The 5000-nt window shown below is 39.9% G+C and overlaps 8 non-coding genes across 8 annotated transcripts; all 8 read right to left on the bottom strand.

Moving 5' to 3' along the window:
- Positions 1–89: 89 nt before the first annotated feature.
- Positions 90–208, bottom strand: LOC128007874 (5S ribosomal RNA). Its single transcript, XR_008179621.1, has one exon. It is a non-coding gene; the product is annotated as a 5S ribosomal RNA (ribosomal RNA).
- A 512-nt stretch (positions 209–720) lies between these two features.
- On the bottom strand, positions 721–839 carry LOC128007875 (5S ribosomal RNA). Its single transcript, XR_008179622.1, has one exon. It is a non-coding gene; the product is annotated as a 5S ribosomal RNA (ribosomal RNA).
- A 514-nt stretch (positions 840–1353) lies between these two features.
- Positions 1354–1472, bottom strand: LOC128007876 (5S ribosomal RNA). The gene has a single exon (XR_008179623.1). It is a non-coding gene; the product is annotated as a 5S ribosomal RNA (ribosomal RNA).
- Positions 1473–1988: 516 nt separating this feature from the next.
- Positions 1989–2107, bottom strand: LOC128007878 (5S ribosomal RNA). Its single transcript, XR_008179625.1, has one exon. It is a non-coding gene; the product is annotated as a 5S ribosomal RNA (ribosomal RNA).
- A 511-nt stretch (positions 2108–2618) lies between these two features.
- LOC128006218 (5S ribosomal RNA) lies at positions 2619–2737 on the bottom strand. Its single transcript, XR_008178848.1, has one exon. It is a non-coding gene; the product is annotated as a 5S ribosomal RNA (ribosomal RNA).
- An 802-nt stretch (positions 2738–3539) lies between these two features.
- Positions 3540–3658, bottom strand: LOC128007880 (5S ribosomal RNA). The gene has a single exon (XR_008179626.1). It is a non-coding gene; the product is annotated as a 5S ribosomal RNA (ribosomal RNA).
- Positions 3659–4170: 512 nt separating this feature from the next.
- On the bottom strand, positions 4171–4289 carry LOC128007881 (5S ribosomal RNA). Its single transcript, XR_008179627.1, has one exon. It is a non-coding gene; the product is annotated as a 5S ribosomal RNA (ribosomal RNA).
- Positions 4290–4803: 514 nt separating this feature from the next.
- On the bottom strand, positions 4804–4922 carry LOC128007882 (5S ribosomal RNA). The gene has a single exon (XR_008179628.1). It is a non-coding gene; the product is annotated as a 5S ribosomal RNA (ribosomal RNA).
- Between the last annotated feature and the right edge of the window lie 78 nt (positions 4923–5000).

The following is a 5000-nucleotide window of genomic DNA, read 5'->3' on the forward strand; positions in this document are numbered from 1 at the left end:
CCAGGCCCAAACCTGCTAATATTCAGAGATCGGGCATTGACTCTATTTTTTGGCAAAATTATTATATACTAAGTGAAAAATGTCCAAAAAGCTTACAGCACCTGGTATTCCCAGGCGGTCTCCCATCCAAGTACTAACCAGGCCCAAACCTGCTTAGCTTCCGAGATCAGACGAGATCGGGCATAGCCAGGTTGGTATGGCCGTAAGCGAAGACAGCAGAAAAGAGAGGGCTATTTAAAGACCAGCCAATCTAATCGCCAGTACATTATATAAGTAGGAAAGAAAACCCAAAAGCTTAAAGCACCTGGTATTCCTAGGCAGTCTCTCATCAAAGTGCTAACCATACCTAAACCTGCTAAGATTCAGAGATCGGGCATTGACTCTTTTTTTTTTTTTTTTTTTTTTTAAATGAAAGATTATTATATAATTCGTGAAATTTTCCAAAGAGATTAAAGCACCTGGTATTCCCAGGCAGTCTCTCATCAAAGTGCTAACCAGACCTAAACCTGCTAATATTCAGAGATCGGGCATTGACTCTATTTTTTGGCAAAATTATTATATACTAAGTGAAAAATGTCCAAAAAGCTTACAGCACCTGGTATTCCCAGGCAGTCTCCCATCCATGTACTAACCAGGCCCAAACCTGTTAATATTCAGAGATCGGGCATTGACTCTATTTTTTGGCAAAATTATTATATACTAAGTGAAAAATGTCCAAAAAGCTTACAGCACCTGGTATTCCCAGGCGGTCTCCCATCCAAGTACTAACCAGGCCCAAACCTGCTTAGCTTCCGAGATCAGACGAGATCGGGCATAGCCAGGTTGGTATGGCCGTAAGCGAAGACAGCAGCAAAGAGAGGGCTATTTAAAGACCAGCCAATCTAATCGCCAGTACATTATATAAGTAGGAAAGAAAACCCAAAAGCTTAAAGCACCTGGTATTCCTAGGCAGTCTCTCATCAAAGTGCTAACCATACCTAAACCTGCTAAGATTCAGAGATCGGGCATTGACTCTATTTTTTGGCAAAATTATTATATACTAAGTGAAAAATGTCCAAAAAGCTTACAGCACCTGGTATTCCCAGGCAGTCTCCCATCCATGTACTAACCAGGCCCAAACCTGTTAATATTCAGAGATCGGGCATTGACTCTATTTTTTTTTTTTTTTTTTTTTTTTAATGAAAGATTATTATATAATTCGTGAAATTTTTCAAACAGATTAAAGCACCTGGTATTCCCAGGCAGTCTCCCATCCATGTACTAACCAGGCCCAAACCTGCTAATATTCAGAGATCGGGCATTGACTCTATTTTTTGGTAAAATTATTATATACTAAGTGAAAAATGTCCAAAAAGCTTACAGCACCTGGTATTCCCAGGCGGTCTCCCATCCAAGTACTAACCAGGCCCAAACCTGCTTAGCTTCCGAGATCAGACGAGATCGGGCATAGCCAGGTTGGTATGGCCGTAAGCAAAGACTGCTGCAAAGAGAGGGCTATTTAAAGACCAGCCAATCTAATCGCCAGTACATTATATAAGTAGGAAAGAAAACCCAAAAGCTTAAAGCACCTGGTATTCCTAGGCAGTCTCTCATCAAAGTGCTAACCATACCTAAACCTGCTAAGATTCAGAGATCGGGCATTGACTCTTTTTTTTTTTTTTTTTTTTTTTTTTTAAATGAAAGATTATTATATAATTCGTGAAATTTTCCAAAGAGATTAAAGCACCTGGTATTCCCAGGCAGTCTCTCATCAAAGTGCTAACCAGACCTAAACCTGCTAAGATTCAGAGATCGGGCATTGACTCTATTTTTTGGCAAAATTATTATATACTAAGTGAAAAATGTCCAAAAAGCTTACAGCACCTGGTATTCCCAGGCAGTCTCCCATCCATGTACTAACCAGGCCCAAACCTGTTAATATTCAGAGATCGGGCATTGACTCTATTTTTTGGCAAAATTATTATATACTAAGTGAAAAATGTCCAAAAAGCTTACAGCACCTGGTATTCCCAGGCGGTCTCCCATCCAAGTACTAACCAGGCCCAAACCTGCTTAGCTTCCGAGATCAGACGAGATCGGGCATAGCCAGGTTGGTATGGCCGTAAGCGAAGACAGCAGCAAAGAGAGGGCTATTTAAAGACCAGCCAATCTAATCGCCAGTACATTATATAAGTAAGAAAGAAAACCCAAAAGCTTAAAGCACCTGGTATTCCTAGGCAGTCTCTCATCAAAGTGCTAACCATACCTAAACCTGCTAAGATTCAGAGATCGGGCATTGACTCTATTTTTTGGCAAAATTATTATATACTAAGTGAAAAATGTCCAAAAAGCTTACAGCACCTGGTATTCCCAGGCAGTCTCCCATCCATGTACTAACCAGGCCCAAACTTGTTAATATTCAGAGATCGGGCATTGACTCTATTTTTTGGCAAAATTATTATATACTAAGTGAAAAATGTCCAAAAAGCTTACAGCACCTGGTATTCCCAGGCAGTCTCCCATCCATGTACTAACCAGGCCCAAACATGCTAATATTCAGAGATCGGGCATTGACTCTATTTTTTTTTTTTTTTTTTTTTAATGAAAGATTATTATATAATTCGTGAAATTTTTCAAACAGATTAAAGCACCTGGTATTCCCAGGCAGTCTCCCATCCATGTACTAACCAGGCCCAAACCTGCTTAGCTTCCGAGATCAGACGAGATCGGGCATAGCCAGGTTGGTATGGCCGTAAGCGAAGACAGCAGCAAAGAGAGGGCTATTTAAAGACCAGCCAATCTAATCGCCAGTACATTATATAAGTAGGAAAGAAAACCCAAAAGCTTATAGCACCTGGTATTCCTAGGCAGTCTCTCATCAAAGTGCTAACCATACCTAAACCTGCTAAGATTCAGAGATCGGGCATTGACTCTTTTTATTTTATTTTTTTTTTTAAATGAAAGATTATTATATAATTCGTGAAATTTTCCAAAGAGATTAAAGCACCTGGTATTCCCAGGCAGTCTCTCATCAAAGTGCTAACCAGACCTAAACCTGCTAAGATTCAGAGATCGGGCATTGACTCTATTTTTTGGCAAAATTATTATATACTAAGTGAAAAATGTCCAAAAAGCTTACAGCACCTGGTATTCCCAGGCAGTCTCCCATCCATGTACTAACCAGGCCCAAACCTGTTAATATTCAGAGATCGGGCATTGACTCTATTTTTTGGCAAAATTATTATATACTAAGTGAAAAATGTCCAAAAAGCTTACAGCACCTGGTATTTCCAGGCAGTCTCCCATCCATGTACTAACCAGGCCCAAACCTGTTAATATTCAGAGATCGGGCATTGACTCTATTTTTTTTTTTTTTTTTTTTTTAATGAAAGATTATTATATAATTCGTGAAATTTTTCAAACAGATTAAAGCACCTGGTATTCCCAGGCAGTCTCCCATCCATGTACTAACCAGGCCCAAACCTGCTAATATTCAGAGATCGGGCATTGACTCTATTTTTTGGCAAAATTATTATATACTAAGTGAAAAATGTCCAAAAAGCTTACAGCACCTGGTATTCCCAGGCGGTCTCCCATCCAAGTACTAACCAGGCCCAAACCTGCTTAGCTTCCGAGATCAGACGAGATCGGGCATAGCCAGGTTGGTATGGCCGTAAGCGAAGACAGCAGAAAAGAGAGGGCTATTTAAAGACCAGCCAATCTAATCGCCAGTACATTATATAAGTAGGAAAGAAAACCCAAAAGCTTAAAGCACCTGGTATTCCTAGGCAGTCTCTCATCAAAGTGCTAACCATACCTAAACCTGCTAAGATTCAGAGATCGGGCATTGACTCTTTTTTTTTTTTTTTTTTTTTTTAAATGAAAGATTATTATATAATTCGTGAAATTTTCCAAAGAGATTAAAGCACCTGGTATTCCCAGGCAGTCTCTCATCAAAGTGCTAACCAGACCTAAACCTGCTAATATTCAGAGATCGGGCATTGACTCTATTTTTTGGCAAAATTATTATATACTAAGTGAAAAATGTCCAAAAAGCTTACAGCACCTGGTATTCCCAGGCAGTCTCCCATCCATGTACTAACCAGGCCCAAACCTGTTAATATTCAGAGATCGGGCATTGACTCTATTTTTTGGCAAAATTATTATATACTAAGTGAAAAATGTCCAAAAAGCTTACAGCACCTGGTATTCCCAGGCGGTCTCCCATCCAAGTACTAACCAGGCCCAAACCTGCTTAGCTTCCGAGATCAGACGAGATCGGGCATAGCCAGGTTGGTATGGCCGTAAGCGAAGACAGCAGCAAAGAGAGGGCTATTTAAAGACCAGCCAATCTAATCGCCAGTACATTATATAAGTAGGAAAGAAAACCCAAAAGCTTAAAGCACCTGGTATTCCTAGGCAGTCTCTCATCAAAGTGCTAACCATACCTAAACCTGCTAAGATTCAGAGATCGGGCATTGACTCTATTTTTTGGCAAAATTATTATATACTAAGTGAAAAATGTCCAAAAAGCTTACAGCACCTGGTATTCCCAGGCAGTCTCCCATCCATGTACTAACCAGGCCCAAACCTGTTAATATTCAGAGATCGGGCATTGACTCTATTTTTTTTTTTTTTTTTTTTTTTTAATGAAAGATTATTATATAATTCGTGAAATTTTTCAAACAGATTAAAGCACCTGGTATTCCCAGGCAGTCTCCCATCCATGTACTAACCAGGCCCAAACCTGCTAATATTCAGAGATCGGGCATTGACTCTATTTTTTGGTAAAATTATTATATACTAAGTGAAAAATGTCCAAAAAGCTTACAGCACCTGGTATTCCCAGGCGGTCTCCCATCCAAGTACTAACCAGGCCCAAACCTGCTTAGCTTCCGAGATCAGACGAGATCGGGCATAGCCAGGTTGGTATGGCCGTAAGCAAAGACTGCTGCAAAGAGAGGGCTATTTAAAGACCAGCCAATCTAATCGCCAGTACATTATATAAGTAGGAAAGAAAA

The sequence above is a fragment of the Carassius gibelio genome, chromosome B22, assembly GCF_023724105.1.
Source record: "Carassius gibelio isolate Cgi1373 ecotype wild population from Czech Republic chromosome B22, carGib1.2-hapl.c, whole genome shotgun sequence".
NCBI classification, from domain to species: domain Eukaryota; kingdom Metazoa; phylum Chordata; class Actinopteri; order Cypriniformes; family Cyprinidae; genus Carassius; species Carassius gibelio.